This window comes from Pantherophis guttatus, chromosome 1 (assembly GCF_059756535.1).
Source record: "Pantherophis guttatus breed Tessera chromosome 1, ASM5975653v1, whole genome shotgun sequence".
NCBI classification, from domain to species: Eukaryota; Metazoa; Chordata; class Lepidosauria; order Squamata; family Colubridae; genus Pantherophis; species Pantherophis guttatus.
Genome location: NC_142063.1, coordinates 199,606,840 through 199,628,617, shown reverse-complemented (window position 1 = coordinate 199,628,617; position 21,778 = coordinate 199,606,840). Strand labels below are relative to the sequence as shown.

General features: G+C 37.8%; 1 protein-coding gene across 18 annotated transcripts in view; it reads left to right on the top strand.

The window, feature by feature from the left end:
* Positions 1 to 21,778, top strand: part of PLCB4 (phospholipase C beta 4) — a 180,682-nt gene that overhangs the window by 42,069 nt on the left and 116,835 nt on the right. For 3 of the 18 annotated variants that reach the window (XM_060689325.2, XM_060689327.2, XM_087882317.1), the window contains exon 3: positions 12,700 to 12,837. The exons of 14 other annotated variants lie outside the window; for them this stretch is intronic. The gene's annotated coding sequence lies outside the window, so the exon portion shown is untranslated. Of the gene's footprint in view, positions 1 to 12,699; positions 12,838 to 16,094; positions 16,301 to 21,778 lie in introns of those variants that run through there. One more of the 18 variants, XM_034432358.2, reaches the window with a different exon arrangement.

The window sequence follows — 21,778 nt, the reverse complement described above, 5'->3', positions numbered from 1 at the left end:
ATCTGGATGGGGAGAAACAGGCTCAAGCTCAACTCATCCAAGACCGAGTGGCTGTGGCTTCCGGCGTCCCGATATAGTCAGTTGGTGCCATCTCTGACTATTGGGGGCGAGTCGTTGACCCCCACAGAGAGGGCTCACAACTTGGGTGTCCTCCTGGATGCATGGCTGTCTTTAGAAGAACATGTGATGGCCGTGGCCAGGGGGGCTTTTTATCAGGTTCACCTGATTCGCCAGTTGCGTCCCTTTCTGGATCGGGACTCCTTATGCACGGTCACTCATGCCCTCGTCACTTCCCGCCTGGACTACTGCATGCTCTCTACATGGGGCTCCCCTTGAAGAGCACTCGGAGGCTCCAATTGGTCCAGAATGCAGCCGCGTGGGTGATTATGGGAGCGTCATGGCGCTCCCATGTAACACCTCTCCTGCGTGAGCTGCACTGGCTCCCGGTGGTCCTCCGGGTGCGATTCAAGGTGTTGGTGACCACCTTTCGAGCGCTCCATGGTTTAGGGCCTGGATATTTACGGGACCGCCTTCTGCCACCGAGAGCCTCCCACCGGCCAGTACGCTCCCACAGAGAGGGGCTCCTCCGGGTGCCGTCGGCCAAACAATGCCGACTGGTGGCCCCCAGGGGGAGAGCTTTCTCTGTGGGAGCACCTGCCCTCTGGAACGAGCTCCCCTGGAGATATGGACAATTCCGGACTTACGTACTTTCCGTCGGGCCCTCAAAACCTTTTTATTTCATCAAGTCGGGCTGGCCTAATCTCTCCAATTGTGTATTTTAATTTGGATTTTTAATGGGGGATTTTAACTGTTGGGCCAAAATGTTTAATTTATTTTTAAATTGTTTTTAAATTTTGTATTTGATGTTTTTTACTTCTGGCTGTTCACCGCCCTGAGTCCTTCGGGAGAAGGGCGGTATATAAATTTAAATATTAAATTAAATTAAATTAAATCCAGGTCGTAGTTGTCGTAAAAGTGCTTTTTCCAAAAGACAACAGGACTTTCTTGGTTTTTTCCTTTGAAAACATTTCTGAAGTTAACTGAAGAAGTTTCTTGTATGAGAAGCAAAATATTTTCAAAGGAAAAAAACCAAGAAAGTCCAGTTTCTCTTGGAAAAAAGAAACTTTTTTGGGAAAACATTTGGGACATTTTAAGAGCGTGAATTCTTATTCCTCCAAGGTTGCAAAGACCAACTTCCTCATTAAAAAAAGCATGTAGAAATGGAGTCGGATAGGTACCATCAACATGAGAACCCCCTGCCCAGTCTTCTCTTTTAGACAATTTCAGTGTGAGATTACAGGTGAGAACAGATGTTCAGCATCTGTGTCAGAATCTCAAGGGCCAGTCTTTCTCTTCCAAACAGGCAGCATCAGCGTGAGGTCATAAAGACTGGATTTTTTGTTCTGTTCCAAATAGGCAGCGTTACCTTAGATGGCATTATTCCATGCAAGGCACAATAATAAATGGTTAAGTATGTTTCTGTGTCTCACCATGATAAATAGAAGGTATTCAATGGGTGCAGTGTCTTTTATAGAAATTGATCAGTCAGTGGTAGAATATGAGCATAGTCTTTGACTGAAATGAACAGTAACACGAGTTCAGAGAAGTGGTGGATGACAGAAAGGCAGAGAGGTTAGCTTTTATGGGGATCATAGAGTATCACAAGATGGACAATCACTGAAAGAAAGAGTCACTATACAGATGGATTAATGCTTGATTTGAGAGGAAAAGATAAAGGGAGCTATAAACAAATCTGCAAAGTCCTTCTTTCCCCCTAATCCCTATCAATTTTACTTCCTCCCCTCAGCCTTATAAACCTCAGTGCTCTGCAGTTACAGCCCTCCTAGTTGACTGCATTGAAATAGGAGAATTAAACCAATATCCTTTTGTGTGTTGCTGCTTTTTGGGTACAAAACTGATCAAATTAGTACTTTGCTTTCTTTTCCCTTTATTCCTAACCTTTAGGTCAGATGAACCTGGCTTGCAATTTTTACTTAATTTACTTTTATTTAAGTTTGAATTATAATGAAATCAAATCTGAGTTTCTTTCCCTAGCTTTTCCAATCTCTTTGTCTCAGTTTCACCATTATTTAGAACACCAGCATAGTGTTTCAAATGCAGACTTTGTTCATCCATCTGCCGCCAGTTTTTGTGCCACGGACTGAGGTCATGGAGTACAGGGCTAAAGATGATTATTTATTTGACCAGGGAAATCTCTGCACCGCAGGCACTTTTCTCTGCAGCGCTGTTTATTTCTTTTTATTTAGCTAAGGAATTTTGATTCGTGTAAGTAAAGAGACCACAAATTATCACATAAGGGTGGTTGAATATATTTCATTGCAGAGATAAAACAAATACTTGTGAAGAATTAAATTGAATTGGTACAGTAAAAATATAGAAGATGCCGATATAATCAAGAAGCAGATATAACAGGAATCAAATTGTGGTTGGAAGAAAAGGGAACAAAACATCCATCACTCTTATACAGTGGTTTGAAAAGCAGGAGATCAAATGAACCTAGAAAGTAAAATAAATCTTGTCTTTATTTTTTAATTTCAAAGCAGTAATCATAAAGAACTTTTTTCAATGGGATTGTTTTAAAATGGTATATTGTCCTTCCCAAAATTGTTCTATTTCTTAACAGTCAGTTCCAATTTTTGGAAAACCTTTGTTTTCCATAAATGTACAAAGCAATAGTAGTAAACACAGTAAACACTGTTAAAACTTGAATTCTACTGGAATCCTATTTGGGATATCACACACACACACACACTGTCCTGAACCTTCCATAAAAGAGAGGAAAAAGGAATGCAAGTGGGTTGATCAGAAGACACACACACACACACACACACACACACACACACACACACACACACACACACACACTTTGTCCTGAATCTTCCATAAAAGAGAGGAAAAAGGAATGCAAGTGGGTTGATCAGAAGAAATAAAAAATTCAAAAGCCCAAAGCAAAAAAAGAAAGCATTACCTTATTTGGTCCAGAGTGCTTCCCAGCAATCAAGGGAGGTAGGTACCTTACTTAAAATTAAGACAGGAAGATGGGGCATCTTGCAAATGTGTTTTGAGGTATAAAAATGTTATGTGCATTTTTTTGGTGCATGGATTCTACTCTTACTTTGCATTTCTCAGTTATTTCCTATCTGATGACTTTTAGATTTTAAGAGCTTGCAGAGTCCAGCTGGACCAAGAAATGTTAATTCACTTGAACTAATATAGATACCCGCTGAAATGTCATGTCACGTCATGTCTCAAGATGGCAATCCTCTTTCTGTGTTTATTAAGAGAAGAGAGCTTGTGTAAACTTAGATCACCTCACCATCTGACACAAAATACAGACCGCCTTCTAAGCCACATCTTTGTCTGGACTGGATTCAGGTATTTTTGTCTGTAGTAAACTCTGGCTCTGGCTGTGCAATTTGGACTTCAGAGCTGAGCATGATAGCTTCACTCTTTCACAGTTCAATGGTAGTTTTGAGAACTTTAGAAATTGGTCCTATTTTTTTCTTCATTCCTACATAATCAGAGAAAGAGAAATATAAAAGCCATTTCATGACTTTCATTTAGACAGTCCTTTCTGGAACGTCCAACATAATTTGTAGGAAGGAAACTTGAGTCACATACATAAAGACCAGTGCCATTTGTTTTAATTTAGCTTAGTATGGTATATGATAATGAGTCAAGTCTGGATTATTCAGTATGATGTATAAATGAGCGATGGGTCAATATATGAACCCAGTCACAGTCTGTACACAAATTCACTTCCACTATTCTCAGATCTTTCTAGGAAAATAGAAATACATTCCGATAAGGCCATCTTTTCACTGATAGTGCTTAAGCATCATATGCTTGGGCACTGTTTACCATACACTGCAATATTTTGCTCTCCCCAAGATTGCAACGCTACATATCTGGGAACATTTCTGGCCAAGTGTCTATCAATAGTTGACATCTGTTTTTCAGGAAAAGTTTATTACAGATTTTAAAATTACTCAAATGCTCATTCGGTTGCACAAACACGTCTTCTTATGAAATGTTAGACAGATGTCTGTTCATTATTAGAAATAATACACTGTTTTTTATATTTAAATTCAAGGATGAATGGTCATAAATGTGCTCCGTATCTGATTACGTATCAGATCCAAGTCTTTTCTTCCAACATAATTGGTACCATCCCATAGGAAATGATAGTTAGTAGTACAGAAAAAGCAATTCGGTACCCATCACATTTGGGAAATAAGAGCTTTTGAAAAGGTCAGAATAAAATATGCTCTCAATTATGCAAATGACACTTGCCACAATGATCAGCAAGCAAAAAAAAAAAAAAATCAGAATTCATCTATCTCATATGTTCATGAGTTATGAACTGGATGCTTTGTTACCAACTTGTGAACATGAGGATCCTGTTAATTCAAGTCACAGTTTATTTTAAGATAAAATAAAATCTGTTGCCAAAATGTAGCAATCTGTGGTACAGGTTGATATATTTTTTATTGACAGACACTAGATAGATAAATCTTAATTTTGAGTATATATTCATGAAATCATTTAGTATGTGATGCAGTACAAGATCTCCTGACTCTGAAGGACTAAGGTCAGATTGTGATTTTGTTCTGAGGGTCTGAATCTTTGGCTGTCAAAAATAGTTTCACACACTTGCCAAACCAGCAACTTGGGCATTCTTGGATGTGGAGAGGCCAAAGGCTGTGTGTAGTTTCTGCTCTGTCTGTATGGGTTAGCTTGGTTGTACGTCTATACGTTATGTTCAACATCCACAATAATTTCCTCATTTTTTTATTATACCAGGCAGACAATTTATGCAGCATGCAATCACAGTGCTCATTATATATTAATAGGAGTCCTTGATTTGGTGAGTAGAATGACTAGGTCCACAGGCAATGATTTATTTGGGTACTTAATGAAATATTTGTTTGGTTCAGCTCATCTAGCAACATCTATGCACGTTTACTGAAGTCAAGTCCTGAAGATTTAGACTCCTGTTTTTTGGAGGCTGCATAAAACACAGCAGCTGTGCATAGAGTTGCCACATTGTGGAGTCAGCAAATTCTGACTGAACTTGGTCCAACCAGCCAAGCTGTCTTAAGTTACTTATGAACTAATAAAATATGGGATAATAAAGAAAGCAACCAACCAACCAACCAACCATCTGAACCAGGGGTGAAATACTCCCGGTTCAGACCAGATTGCCCGATCCAGTAACGGTGGTTCGTAGAACCGGTAGCAAAAATCCCTGCCCCACCCCTCCCGATGCCCAGCTGAGCCGCGCGATCATCAGAGGCTGTTTTTTTTACTTTTAAAAGCATTTTTCCTACAACCTCTTCGACTGAAAAAATGCTTTTAAAAGTAAAAAAAAAAAGCCTCTGATGATCGCACTGATCAGCTGGGATCGTCAGACGCTTTTCAAAGCATTTTTTTCTGCAACCCCTTCAGCCGAAGAGGTTGTAGGAAAAAAAATGCCTTTAAAAGCCTCTGGCGATCCCAGCTGATTTGCCTGATTGTCAGAAGTTTCTAAAAGCATTTTTTCTGCAACCACTTAAGGTTGTAGAAAAAATGCTTTTAAAAGTAAAAAAAAAAAGTTGGCCACGCCGATCCAGTCACATTACCCACCCCCCCACCAAGCCACACCCACAGAACCGGTAGTAACAAATTTTAGATTTCACCCCTGATCTGAACTCCTGTAGAGCGGTTAGTTAAGAGTTAGTTCCCTCAAGGTTAGCCATCATAGCTTTGCTACTTGAGGTTGAATACAGAATGCTTTTCCAAAGAAATTTATGCAAATAGATAGTTATCATGTTTCAGATTAGATTTCTCACCTACAGGGTTTTGTTTTTTTTTTGTGAATGAAGATTTTCATTACATTTAGAGCAGTACAAGAAAAAAAAAGAATATCCTCTGTTTCCCTCTACTTCAACTGACCTGCATATTTCTGTTTTAATGGACTTATGTTTATACAAGCATTTTAACTTTTACTGCAGGCTTGTAATTTGCTGCTTGCTGATGTGACAAGTAGCTACTCAGGCCATTGCACACAGAACTCACTAATGTCAGAATCTGTTAGCCCTGTGAGATAGTCCAGAGAAGAAGCACAACCATGAGTAGCTGTATTTTTATTGTAAAGTTAGATTTAAAAAAATTGTGCAAGATTGAAACTCTTTCTCCCCTCTTTTTCTTTTACTCTCTGTAAAACTAGGGAAAGTCCCTTCTGAAACTTTTCCCATACTCCCCTCCCCCTTCTGTGTAATGGCAGTCCTGTCTGCGGCTCTCCCTCCTGTCTCCCAAGGCCATTCCTAAATACTAGGGCGGGAGAGAAGGAATGGTTCCGCGAGAATGGGGGACACCCACACCCACCACTTGCACAATGGGCAGCACATGCTTGCCCATTGCTTGCACAAGAGGGGATGTGCATGCAAACTCGCTCGCCCACCACTTCTGTGGCCCACACAAGCTCAAGGACCAGTAGTGGGCCAAGGCACAGGAATTGGGGACCCCTGCACTACAGAACCCCCCTGAGAATCCCTCAGCAATAATTCCTCTTCATGGCCAGAATCCCAAGGGAGATGTTGAAGCAATTTCAGACTTTCATGTCCAATTCTCATTGGATGCCCTGGCTCCTAGTTACCCCTTTAGCTAGTCTTGCTAAGCCGGGTAGAGAGGAATGCAGGGCCTGCTAATTATGGATGAGGTTACTCTAAGCAACTGTCCAGTCATGGCTTCACCAAAGTCCAAAAGGGAATGTAGCATCAGCTCCTATGGAAGTTCTTTGTCTCAAATAAATGACTGCGGGAACCAGAGCACTCCTAGAATACGAGAATTCATTATTTCTGCCATCAGTTTTTGACTCTAGTGGGTGTATGATTAGTATGTGTACTGTATGATTGTGTTCGTTAAATTGCAGGGATTAAAATCTTCCTTTAGGCATTGATTTGTAAGTGTGATAAGTATTGCTGCCACTGCATCAAATACAACTTAATGAATTCAAAAGCTTTATTCATTGAGATACTTGATACATTGGCTGGCTTTACAAATTGCTTGATAGTAGTTAGTTTGCTGATGCAATGTCTACTCTCACCCTCTCATTTCTTTACAAACCTACATATTGATTAGACACTCGTAGGTGGCTTTTGTATGGTATTTAATCAATTAGTGGAACGTTGGTTCGGTTGTCAGAAAGATCTACCAGCTTTAACTATAACTTATCATGTCAAAGTGAACAGTGTGGTTCCTTCGACATCTGCAGCCCTTGATGTGAAATGTCTGAAGATACCAAAACAAACTACTCAGCATTTTAGAATGAAGTCAGCCTTTTAGTATTTGTTTTGGGGATCCTGGGTAGATTAAATTAAAGCCCCAGTAAATACTAAAGTAAATTTTATATTTCTTTTTTCTTTTATTACTGCATATTTCATAACTGCAATCTAGCTGGCATGACATGATAATTATGATGCATTAGACTTTTTTCAGGATCTGGTTTATTTTGGGGTGGTGTTCTCTTTCTCCCTCTATGTGTATGTCTTCAATAATGGGACCTGAGCCTTTGAAAACTTTATATATCCTATGAATGTTTTAAAATAATTCTGTTTATAGAAAAACTTGTGCTAAAAACACAGAGTAGAGCTTGAGACACACACACATTTTTAATTCTGAGTACCCATCCATTACAGAAGTCTTAAAATATGAGAACAACAATTTCAGTGGCAAACGTTGGGGTTGGGGTTGGATAGGAAAAGATGACATTCCTTGTGGCAGAGCATATAGCTTTAATTTACTTCCTAGGGTTTATACATAGATATTTCTCAACTGTGTGGCATAAATGATTTCAACAGACACTTACCTCTTTCAAGTCACAGAATATGTATTTAAGCTGTCACTACTACACTGAATTTAACTTAGCTATGATTTCAAGTTGGTTTGTTTCAAAACTGCCCTTTAGCCCCTTGGGTTTGCAAGCCAAATTTAGCCTGAAAGCAATTCCATAGCACCACCTGTATACCCACCTTCAATCCCTCACATTATGGTTAAGTGTCTTGCAGCTACTTTTACTTCTACTACCTCTGAATCCTAGAAAATACCACCAATAGGAAATTGGACTGCTCATAAAATCTGGAGCACTGCAGCAATTTGAGGGGGAAAAAACAGATTGTACTGTCCTGCTAATTGGATGGACTGGGCTTCTGAAAATAGATGATGTCATTGATCTCATGATGATCATGAGATCAATCAGTTCAGAGCTGATTCCCAAATGGTGCAAGCCTTTATTGTGGAAATGGTCTAAAAATAAACCCATATATGCCTATGATTGGGCAGGGAGGAGGGAGACTGCATTTATACCTGTGAAGACAGTCTCTGCCTTTGGCTTGCCTTTGACTCCTCTTATATGCTAACACATATAACTTGCTTACTTATTCAGTTAAAATCTTTTTTTGGGGGGAGACTAGTAATTTGTGAACAGTGTGCCTAAATATGATCCAGGTTATTACAGATGGTTGGGTTTACCATACCGTGATTGAACAAACTGGGATAATGAGTTCTCCAAAATAAGCAGGTCTTGGAACAGGAAACAGGGTTCTGTTAGATTTGGGTCAGGATTTCTCCGGAGCCAGTGAGGAGGGGGAACAGGATTCTTAACTACGTAGACAAAATTCTTTCCAATTACACAAAGCAATATGCAGTAAGTCGGCTATCTGTATTACGGATAGATAAATTAAGTAAAATACATATTTTTTTCTCAGTAGTAGGATGCAAGAAAGCAAATCTATCCTTGTGTTGGGTCCATAGCTTAGATGAAATTTGAGCAAGTTTTGAGCTTAGACCATATTTTTATTTAGGCCCATACAAATACTCAGTGCTTTGCATAGCGTTGGTTCTCCTTGAATCAGAAAAGATGCTGCTTTTTCTGCATGACTGCTTCATCAACTGTCCCTGGCTCTATATGTGTGTTTGTACAGCCGCATTTTTAGCTGTTTCACAGCCCTAGTAGAAACATATCAAAATTAGAAATCTATATTTTAAGAAGTCAACTTTTCCTCAGTGTCTTTTTATTGGGCCCCATTTAATGTCCATATTGGTATTTAAGAGGCCCAGATCCACGTTGATCTGGATGGCAAAAAATAAAATATTGCTATGAGCAGATTGATTTCAGCAGGCAAGTCAGTTTCGCTTCTTTATTTTCATCTTTAAATTCATTAGATGCATACAGTGGTAAGGCATATTACTTTTACATTTAAGATGCATGGCAGATAACATGATCTAATGTTCTCATTTAGCAGCTCCAGAATTTACATAGTAAGCAGGAAAGGGCAAGTGGGTGGAACTTTTGCTGTGGTGTTCAAAAGCATGCAACAGTGATTTTAACAGTATTGATTTTATATTTCTCCTGACTTGTTTTTCAATAAATATATATATTTTTTTATTCGGATATTTTTTAACCAAACTCTCTACAACTTGCAGCAAGCAAGGCTCTGTTGCTGAGGGATACTGAGTTCTGGATCTCTACAAAATTTAGGAAGTTCATAAATTTTCTGCCCTTTCTTTAGTTTGTAGATTTCCAGGGCAAGAAAGTCTTTTTGTTGTAATAATAATAAGTAATGCATTAGGTCTCCAGTTGTAGAACAAGCTCTTTGGTAGGCAGATGTTTTCAATTGTTAATGTTTATTTTTTGGAGCATACACTCCTACTCTCTTTAAATGAAGAACTTAATTTTCCTTAATAAGTCATAGTTCAGGTATCTGCTTTTAGTAGATGAGAGACTTAAGTCAACTGGGAACAATGTGGTCCTTTCTGGATCAATTATGGCTTACATACACAAAGTACAGACTATTCAGAGATGTTTTTGTGCTAATTTTGTGGGCATAATTGGTATTCTTAGAATATATTTCAAGAACTCATTATCCCAGATCATACTGTCTTAAATGGTACAGCTTTTATCCAGGGATATCATTTCTATTAACTTGATTCCAGATTAAATTTAGGTCTGAAGGTTTAAGTTGCATCTTGGTGCGGCCAGTTGCACATAGTATACCGACACCATTTGTAAATGGAGATGCAGAATATACACCCTTAAATAAATGTTATGGGGGACTCAAAATATATAAGAAAACAAAAGGAGCATTTCCCCCCATACTTTGAGTTAATCTTGTTTTGTAGAGCCATATTTTTTGTTGCAGGGTAGAAGTTCAGAATCAAATATTAAGATGGATTTCCTTCTTACGAGAAACCCAAGTAGCTTCCTTGTCATTGATATTTAGATTTATTTATTTATTTATTTATTTATTTATTTATCATATTTGTATACCGCCCTACTCCCGGAGGACTCAGGGTGGTGAACAGCCAAGATAAAAATACAAATAACATACAAAAGTTAAAAACTATTAAAAATAGATTAAATAATTTGGGCTCAAAAAACAAATTTAAGACATCCAATTTATGTAAAAACATTTAAAACCCAATTTAAAACCCAATTTAAATTTAAAATTTAAATTTAGTTGCATACATATTATACATTTACACGTTATCATGTAATTATGGCTGCTTCCTGAAGAGGAAATATAGAAATATTGTGTCTGTAATGGAACCCCTCTTTCCCCCACCATTTTATTTTCTGCTTTAAAAAAAAAAAAATCTTGTCTTGTTTTCAGTTTATTTTTACTATTATTACTGAATGACTTTGTAATTCCTTTTGTAATTTATATTGTGAGCTGCCTTTGTATCAAAAAAGAAAAAAATATTTAATATGACTATGATTCCCTTTGAAAATAAAAATCTCTTTGGGTGCAAGAGTGCAGTGCATGGAGTACAATTACATGCATTTAACTGCATATTCTTTCAAATGAAGTCAACACTAATCAGTACATCAAGAATTTGTCTTCTGTTCTGCACGCAGGGAAGGAGAGCTGTTATGTTCCACCTAATGTCAATTTTGCCATGTAAAAAAACACTCCATAAATTACATTCAGGATAATGCTATTTGTCCTATACTGGTTCTGATGAGGAACAAACGAGCAAAAGGGCAAGTTGCTTTTCTCAGCTTCACTTGGATGTGTTTTGGATTCATTGTATTTCCCAGTAGCTTGAAAAGATGTTGACAGGTAGACATGGTGTTAAACTTTCTAATTTCTAATTTCTAATATTTTATGTGGCATCAGTACAATACTCCGAAGAAACAGTGTGACTGTCTTTTCAAGTCCCTGCCATGTCTTGCAGTATCTTGACAGTTGCGCAAAGCTGCAATGCTATGCATACTTATGTTGGAATATTCACTCAGTGGAATAGGTATGCATATGCAAGATTTCATAGCGAAATCCAATAATTTTTTAAGATGCAATCCTCTTCTTATGAACAAAGGTCATTGTAGAAATAAAAAGGTGCAAAATTCTTATCACAAAACCAACAGGTTACAGAATTTTGTTAAAAGATGTATGCAGGTATAGAAACCACTCCTTTAAATGTATGTTTCAGAGAAAGTAAACCAATTAAATTTCCTTCCATGGATGAAGTGTGTTCTTTAGTGACATTTAAGTTCACTCTTATCAGTTTCTCAATTAATATATTTCTTACCCCTAATTAATTTCTAAGGCAGTTGATCTAAATATTTCCTCTAAAACAGTTCCCCTAATCACCCTTGACTCATTAATCATCACACCATCCAATAAAATTAAACATACATTCAATCTTGAATAGGACATGGGTGGCAATTTCCTTTGGGTGGTGGGGGAATGACGTTGGAAATTATTAAGAGTGCAGAGAGATTGATAGGTCATCAATTATCTGTCTTGCCTTCTATTCCTTGGGGGGGAAAAACCCAAAGAAAACTTTTTAAACCAAAATGCTAGTGGACCAGAATATATCAGATATACTCTGGAAAGAATCTTTGCTTGCCAATCCAAGACCCCTTAAAGAGATAAGGAAATGGCTGCCCCCATTTCAGCTAATATAGATTGTCCAGCCAAGATTCTTTTTCTGTACAAGAAGGAAAATGAAAATGATCCACTTCAGGATCATTGGAGCTTTCAGTTGGCAGTGTGCCAACTCTGCTGAAGTTCCTTTATTTAAGTTAAAAGAAAAAAAAGTCTCAACTCTCTCAAGCTGCTTCATAGTAAATTAGTGGTGCCTTCAGTGAAATCCCCACAAAATTGTTTTATTGTTATGAGTGCCCAAAGGATTCTAGGGCTAGTAGTTAATTCCCCTTTATCTCCCTGCAGTTTCCTAGAAAGGGGTAAATGGATTTTACATTAAGTAGATTCAGAATTATGCCAGATTAAGTAACAATTTCTGTCAGCCTTATCAGGTAGACCAAATAGGAAACATGACCAAATAAACTAATTTACTTTACAGTATTGTAAAGTTACTTGTGCAATTTCTGAGATGATGGTCAGACAGAAAGTTCTAGTTTCTTTAATTCCCATTTCACTCAATTACAATTTGTCCTGTTATACATACTATAAAAGGTAAAGGTTTCCTTGCACATACATGCTAGTCATTTCTGCTCTAGGGGCTGTGCTCATCTTCGTTTCTAAGCCGAAGAGCCAGTGCTCTCCGAAGACATCTCCATGGTCTTGTGGCTGGCATGGCTCAATGCCAAAGATGCACGGAGCAGTATTACCTTCCCAGCAAGTTGGTCCCTATTTTACTACTTGCATTTTTTACGTGCTTTCGAACTGCTAGGTTGCCAGAAGCTGGGACAAATAACGGGAGCTCACTCTGTTACGTGGCGCTAAGGATTCAAACCGCTGAACTGCCAACCTTCTGATCGACAAGCTCAGCATCTTAGCCACTGGACAAACTAATATCTGTGGATTAAGGGTAGGTCTGTATGTCACTAAATCAAAATCTTATTTATTTGTGGCCATTGGAATAATTGGGGCTTAGGGCTATTGGGTAATGGTTTTTTTCTGCATTTTGGGTAGTTTGGAAAAGTAGGGGAGAGAGCAAAGAATGGAAATATTTAGTTTGACTGACCTGCAAATCTGAATGTACTTTAAGCTGGGTCACGTTTACATATGATGTAAGAAATATACTTGTTGGGATCATGTAATGTCTTTCTGGCAATAAATTGCCGAATAGGCCGTAGGAAGGGAAGTTCACCTTTACAAATACGGGATATAGCTCCCTTCTGTCTTCTTCCGCCAACTTCAGTTACTAGGCAAGCATGTAATTATTTGACACTCTCTTGAATGACTTGACAGATGTAGACCAGCAGTTTTGAAGATTAATGCGACTCACACAATTCTAGGACGCTTATGTATTGTACCTTGAAGGTCACCTTTTGTGTCAACAATCTCTAGGAAAATTCCAGCTTTTAATTTCACTTGGCAATCTAACATGCAAAATGTGGTAAGATATTGTGTATAAAAATTGATACTTTTATGTTTTAATCAGCTTCATATGTACGTGCATAATGCACAGTTTGTTTATCAACGTACTTTTGTTACCTGTTGTGATTACACAAACATTTTTATACAGGTAGTCTTTGGCTTATGATCATTCGTTCAGTTCTGTTTAAAGTTACAATGGCACTGAACAAATGATACTTACAAACATTGCTTCAATTCCAGCCATGGCAGCATCCTGCATTATCAAGTTTTCCGACCTTCCCTGGTCAATTTCCATTAGTCAGTGAAGAAGTCAACGGGAAGTTGGAAGTTGTGGTCTTATGAGGCCCTAATTGCTGTTGTAAGCAATTTACTACCAGTAAAATGGCATTTTATTATTATAAATTGAGGTTTAAATTTACTCTTATTGAAATGTATACCATTTCCATAAGTTTCTAATTAAAAAGATCTCTGCGTTTTTGTTTCTTGTTCTTGCGTACCTCAAAGGGTTACAAACTATGGATTAATGTGTTGTACTATAATTTATTATGTAATCCCAATCAATTAGTATGGTGAGCCTTGGGTTTGTACATTCTTCACTCAGACAGAATGACAGCATAACAGAGTTGGAAGGGACCTTGGAGGTCATCTGGTCCAACCCCCTCCAGCTCAAGTTTATGCCATTTTAGACAAATTGTTGTCCAGTCCCTACTGCCGGAACTGGGTATGTCTAGTTTGATGAAAAGAAGGACATGGGGTGACATGATAGCAGTATTCCAATATCTCAGGGGCTGCCACAAAGAAGTGGGAGCCAAGCTATTCTCCAAAGCACCTGAGGGCAGGACAAGAAGCAATGAGTGGAAACTAATCAAGGAGAGAAGCGACCTTGAACTAAGGAGAAATTTCCTGACAGTTAGAACAATTGATCAGTGGAACAACTGGCCTCCAAAAGTTGTAAATGCTCCAGCACTGGATGCTTTTAAGAAGAGATTGGATAACCAATCTCTGAAATGGTTTTCGTCTGAAATGTTACAGAGTTTCCTGACTGAGCAAGGGGTTGGACTAGAAGACCTCCAAGGCAGGGGTGAAAGCCAGCAGGTCCTGACAGGTTCTGGAGAACTGGTAGCGGAAATTTTGAGCAGTTTGGAGAACTGGAAAATACCACCTCTGGCTGGCCACAGAGTGGGGTGAGATTTTGCAATATCCTTCCCCCAGGAGTGGGGAGGGAATAGGAATTTTGCAGTATCCTTCCCCTAGAGTGGGGCAGGAATAGAGATTTTGCAGTATCCTTCCCCTGCCATGCCCACCAAGCCACACCACGTCCACCAAGCCACGCCCACAGAACTGGTACTAAAAAAATGTGGATTTCACAACTGTTCCAAGGTCCCTTCCAATTGTTATTCTATTCTATTCTACTTAAAAGCCTCCAGTGTTGGAGCACCCACAACTTCATTCTTTTCTGTCTTATTTATTATAGCCACTCATCTCAAGTACTAACTCTAGAGGCGAACAATCACAAAACAGTGATTAAAACACAACATAAAAATAAATGAAATACAAAAGCAGCCAAGAGATACTAAAATTCGATCAGCACTTGTCCTCTATTTCCTGTAATGTCTGAACATGGAAAAAGAAGATAGGATTTCTCTCACATCATGGTTTTATCTTAATCTTCATAGCGTAAGATCTTTATAGCATAAGAGCTGTGGTGGCACAGTGGTTAGAATGCAGTACTGCAGGCTACTTCTGCTGACTGCCAATCACCAGCAGTTTGGCAGTTCAAATATCACCAGGCACAAGATTGACTCAGCCTTCCATCCTTCCGAGGTGGGTAAAACGAGGACCCAGATTGTTGGGGGCAATAGGCTGACACTGTAAACCGCTTAGAGAGAGCTGTAAAAGACTATGAAGCAGTACATAAGTCTAAGTGCTATTACTATTACTATGAGATACACCTAGATGTGAATGAACACTTCTATCATTTCAGGACTTCTTATAGCTAGCGACACTAGAATATTTTCCAAACTAAAGGTTGCAGGATCTTGAACAACCTTCTCAATTCCTTGGGTTGATCATCATAACAAACAACAAAGTTTTTGTTTTGTAAGCTAAGAAGCCAGGATTTCTTCTGCTTACTAAAGGAGATGGCAGATCATGCAGGCTCTATAGGTGAATCTGATTCACTGCAGGACAGTAACACTTGCTGTGAGATGTGACTTTTCTTGGTAAGTAGCAATTATTATTCTACGGCATGTCAGTCTTCTGGTAGGATTAGTTTATGATGTTGAATGATGCTAAATCAAAGAAAAGATACTTAGCAGCATCCCCATTTTTCAGGTCAGACTTTGTTTACTCCCTTGAATGAGAGCTCTTAATGCAAAAGTGCATGCAATAAGGACCTGTTACTTCATTTTCAACCATGCCACCAGGTGGAGGGATCATTAAATGCTTCATAATTAGATACATTTGTCAAAGCAGTGCTTTAAGAAGCTTAATTTATTACATAGTCATGCCTTTTAAAAAACAAATAAGGATATCTTATTTTACTTTTTTAAAAAATTCATGCATGTAAGCTCAAGTAAAACTGAGGGGGAGCAGAGCAATAATAAAAAAAAAGATCTTTGAAATGGAATAACATGAGGAACTATATGATGGATGTCCAGGGGAATACATGGATCTTTCCATTAAAGTCAGAGAAGCAGGGGAGAGACGGCAGCAGCAGAAAAGGAAATTCCTGGAGAACAACACAGATCACAAAACGAGAGGCAGCAGCCTCAGCCATGTGATGCACCCAGCGGCAAATTTCCAACTCGGTCAACTCAGAAGGCCTTTTAGCTGGGTGACACTGAAAGATTTTCCATAGCTGTGGCTGCCTGCTGCCGGACTGGGCCTACTTACCTGTGTGCTGTGAAAAAGGCGATCCAGCCATAAAGGAAAAAGGAATCTGAGAAAAGGTAAAATACAACATTGCTTGGAAGAAGAAGAAAAAGCCCCCTCACCCCCCAGGATTTGTCACAGAGAGGCTATTCATGTGCTAGTGTGTTAGAGGTAGAGATGCAATATTAGAGTTGTAAATACAATGAGAGTATGCAGCAGCCTCACACAATCCAGAATTGTTAATGCATAATATCAGGAAAATTAGGTAAAGATAAGAAGGAAGGATGAAGAGGCAATTTAATATACAAACCTAGCATGCTGATTCCTTTGCTTCAGCCTGGGGAACCTTGTCTCCATCCTGGGTGATAGTTCAAATCGGTGGGGATGTCAGCATGTCAAGGATGAAAATGTGTGTTTGCTTGTTTAACTATTATACACTTAGGCTTGTTTCTAGAGCTACTTCATGCTGCAACATATTGCCTGCTGTGTATATTATTTTTCCGTTCAGCTGTCTTGCAGTCCTGCCTTCTGAGCCAAGAAAAGCAGGCAACAATAAGCACATGATTTCATAGAACAATTAATCTTACAATTAGCTCTATGTGATTAGATTGTTTTATTATTATATTTTTTATTAAAGCTTTTTTTTAGGAAAGGAAAAATAAGACATACAAGGAGAAAGAACAAAGAAGCCCCAAAACAGGAAATATAAAGCAAAGGGAATTTACAAGTATCATAGAATTAGGTTAACATTTTGAATACTTGTAATATTTGCAGTAGCTAAATATATTATATAGTTTTAAAAACAACAGATCATTCTAAAATTCTAAATAATATATGAATATCAATAGCAATAATCAGTATGGTGTAAGATAAAATAAGATTAACAGTTGTAGTAATTTCTGTCTGAGGAACTGAATACATTAAGAGAAAAGCAAATTTGTATGTAGAATTATATTTCAAAAGTAGTTGCGTTAAATTCTATGTCAGATTTGCTTTTGAAATATGAAGTCTCGAAGTGTATTCCCCCAGTTTAATTAGCCATTCTTCTGCAGAAGAAACTATGCATTCTTTTTAATAGTTTGAGCATTGTATCCTTGCAACAACTATCATGTACAAGCTTGTTCAGTATATTTCTTGGAATGCAGGGTGGGAAAATTCAATATGCTATTTTGTTGAGTAACAATTATTCCTTGGGATCATACAACATTCTGCACTGTAATCAATAAATCATATTAGCATATGGATATTATGTTTTTCTAGTTAGTTTAGATGAAACTTTTAACATTTAATTCTGAAATTGCATTCTGGTGCCCTTTTTCACAATTTTTTTTTACTTCAAATCTCATAATCTCCCAACCAGCATGCAGGAATCAGCATGGCAATAACCAAGGCAATGGGTAACTGAATAATGGCATGTATAATACTTGCTTTTTTACATTGGTTAACAGTTTATTTATTATACAGTTGATTCATATATAGATGTCTAAATCCTATTTAAAGATAACAGATGAGATAGTCGCAGGAAGGTTTTTGATTAATTATCAGTGAAGTAATTCTAAATTGAAATCTTGTTAGAATTCTAATAGAATTCAAGAGCAGCATGAGTTAGGATCTTTTGCATTTTGACAAAAAGATCCCTGTCTTCTCTTTTAATATCCATAACTGTTAATTAAGGAGGAAGCTGGCCAGTTCTTGTGGGCATCTGCAGGGTTTATATAGAAAGGCACAACATATTTTTATTACTATTTATGTATTTTGATGGAATCCTAGAGCTTGAAAAGGCCAGCCAGAAACAAGAAAAAAGGTAGCTGAGTTTAATGGGGAAAATGTACCTAGCAGAAATGGTTTATAAAAGATGCATAAAAATACAGAGATTCTTTCTGATAATATGAACAATTTGAATTAACTGTTATAGTTGATCAGATTTAAGTCAGGATAGGTATAAGAACCCAGATCATATCTCATTATTTGTGAGACATTATTTGCTGGTGATATTTGCTGGTGGCTATTGTTAAAGAAGGCTAGAATACTGTAGATCATTCCCAGTTCAATTAAACTCTCTTAAAAACATTTAACGAATGTGATTCTTTTAGACTCGGTTGTGAAATTCTTTTGATAAATCCTGATCTTTGTGCACATAGAATTGTTGATTCTCTGTATGGATTTTCTAAATATGGTAAGAAAGGGGAATTTTTGTATCTAGACAGATTATTTAGTAATCTGATTTGGGATGTCTTTGCAAACAATGAATATAAAATGTATCTCTTTTGTGAACTTCAATGAATCTAAGATATATTCTCCCATTTACATATAATTTATTGAGAAAATCTAATGTTCCTTTTTGGTAAAAATGTGAAGTGTGGTAGTTGTTCATACATATATACAGTTAGTCCTTGATTTACAACAATTCACTTAGTGACTGTTTGAAGTTACAATGGCACTGAAAAAAGTGATTTTTTCCACACTTACGACCATTGCAGCATCCCTATGGTCACATGATTGATATTTGGATACTTGGCAACTGACTCACATTTATGGCGGTTGCAGTGTCCTGGTGTCATGTGATCAGCTTTTGCAACCTTCTGTCAAGCAAAGTCATTGGGGAAATCAGATTCACTTAACAATCATGTTACTAATTTAACAACTGCAGTGATTTAGTTAACAAATGTGAAAAGAAAAGTTGTAAAGTGTGGCAAAGCTCACTTAACAAATTTTTCACTTAGCAACATAAATTTTGGGCTCAATTGTAATAAGTCAAGGACTACCTGTATATAGAGACACCCCCATCCCAAGAGCAGATTCAAAAACTGTTGTGCCTGGAAGAAGACATGATGGCTGCATTAACAATACAAAAGGGAGGGCGTTACAGTATATGCGCTGCTCCATTTTTGGAAGCCCCCTTTCAAAGGCCTTACACTTCCCTAGTGTCTCCTAATTGTGGCTGGCATGATCAGAAGGCAGATGTGATAATAATGGAACTCTGATGTCACACAGATACATTAGGAACATATAGAATGCAGATAGACCGGCATAGATCTGTAAGTGAGATCTCCACGGTTACTGCCTCAACACTATGAAAGCTTGTTTGAAGGATGTTATTCCATACATGAATATATTTTCTTTACCATGGATCCTATGACAGACTTGCATGGTGACCTTGCTCAGCCATAGCGTTAATTTTTATGAGATTTCTGTGATTTTTGCCTTCTATGCTATATGAATCCAGCATTATGGTTTGCTTAATAAACTATTCTCAAACAATGATGTCTATGTGATTTATAGCAGTAGCTTTTATATTTGGACATAGGTAACCTCCTTGAACAATTCAGCTTTATTCATTTTAATATTGTAGGAAAAGTGAATGCCAATTCTTTATGAATTTCTTGACCACTGGTACTGGTTTCAGAGGAATATAGTATTGAATTAATCAAAAGTGATTAAGTAATCCTTAGGAAATCTTTCTCTTTGTCTTATATATATGTCTTATGTATAGGTATAGGTATAGGTATATGTATATGTATATGTGAAAGCTAGTTTGGTATAGTGCTTAAAATATCAGATTAAAAATAAGGAAATCTTGAGTTCTAGTCCTGCTTTAGGCACAAAGCTAGCTGGGTGACCCTGGGCCAGTCACTTTGTCTTAGCCCTAGGAAGAAGGCAATGCAATCCACTTCTGAAAAACCTGGCCAAGTTGCAGGGATTTGTTCAGACATTCTCCAAGAATTGGATATGATTGAACAGAAGAAAAAAAATTATAATAATATATATACACACATACACACATATGACTTTTCTCTGAAAATACTGTACATTATCTAACAACTGCTTAATTGTTAGCTTTTGAAAGAAACCTTTTTCTAGGGGAGTGGAAGAATACAAAAATGGTTGGAGCCATATCAGCAGTAGATTTCACGCTAGAACAAAGTAACCCTTTGTTACATTTTATGTTGTTGACATGTTAATGTGGATTCAATCTCTGATTAGTGGTTTGGAAGTGAAAATAATGGGTAGTCCGTATTTACCCAACACAGTTATGACATTTGTGTAAATGCTTTTTGAGGTCACTGTGTTTACTTTAAACACCAGTTCCTTGTACTAAAGTTTTTAGTCATGCCTTCAATTTTAGCTAGAGCCCATGACCATTAGGGAAAAATTAATATGCTGCAATGGAGCATATTTCTTTCATAAACGTTATGGAGTAATTATTTTTCCAAATTATTTCTAATGTTAGGTATTTCCAGTGAGCATGAAAGCTAAATGCACCATAGTAGCTGTCTTTGTGACTGAACTATGACTTAATTAGACAAGTTGTTTATAGGCTCATTTGAAGTTATGTTAAAGTAAAATCTTTGAAGTTCATCAAAATGATGATAAAGGGCGAAAGAAGAGGTACCTGTCACACAGACCAATTCCTCTGTGAGCTTCTGAATCTTCCCACCACTTGACTGTAGCAGTTAGAATGAAAAGTCCTTTCAGCTACTGGCATGTTTTTAGGTTGTAGGAAGTTAGCACCCACCGCTTTCCTGGAAGAATGAAATATTTTAGGAAATATTAAAAAAGGCAGAATATTATGTTTCCCTGGTTGAGAAATGGAGAAACATGTTTTAAAGACAAAACAACTCCCACCTTCCTGCCTCCCCCCACCCCTTTGTTAATGGGCCAGAGGCAGAAACTCAATCTTTGACAATAGGACCCATCTGCAACATAATAGCAACAGAAACTCACCACATGGCACTTGGGAAGATTACATCAGCCAGCAAGGCTAGCTAAACACCCCACCCCCTGGGAGTCTGACAACCAATGAGGATACTCTTTCGGGGCCCCTGGAAGTTCAAAGCCAGAGAAAGCATAAAACCTGGGGACTCGCTGTATCTCGCCCCTTTTTCTGTTCAGGAACTCAAACCATGTGATCCTGTCCACCATTAAACCATCTTTCCAAGCAGTCTCCATGTTTCCAGTGTCTTTTTCCCCACTTGAGGCTGAACCCAGAAAGATATTTCTTCCAACAAGGTCAAGCTGAATTTTCTTCACAGTTCCTTTCTAACTGTCCAGTTCTATGTGGTATATTCTGAAGTACACTGGTGCTTTCATCATGTCAAAATGTATTTACTCAAGTAGTGCTGCAGCAAGACAAAAAGCTCTTGTCATGAGGATAATAAAAACAGATGAAAGCTTTTGAAGTTGGCTGGTTGTACAGGTAAACCTCTACTAGCTGTAATATTATCTCCGTGCTTCAAAATCATGCACATAATCTAAAAGCCCTCCACTGTCAGAAGAATCATGAAAGTCCCCAGCCTCTAAAAGTACTTAACATTAGCATATTTGAATGTAGATTTAATTGAGTTCAGTGTAGTTTATTCCCAGTTGTGTGGGTTTCCTCTTTCTCTTAACACTTTACCTCTAGAAAAAGAGTCCCTGAGCAGGTCTCATTTTGGTTATGGTTAGGGGAGAAGAGGGACACAAAAATGGGGGTAGGGAGGAAACCTGGTGCCTTCTTTAGGTAGCTTCCACTTGTGATAGAGACCAACTGGAGGGAGAGTTTCCTTTGCAATTGA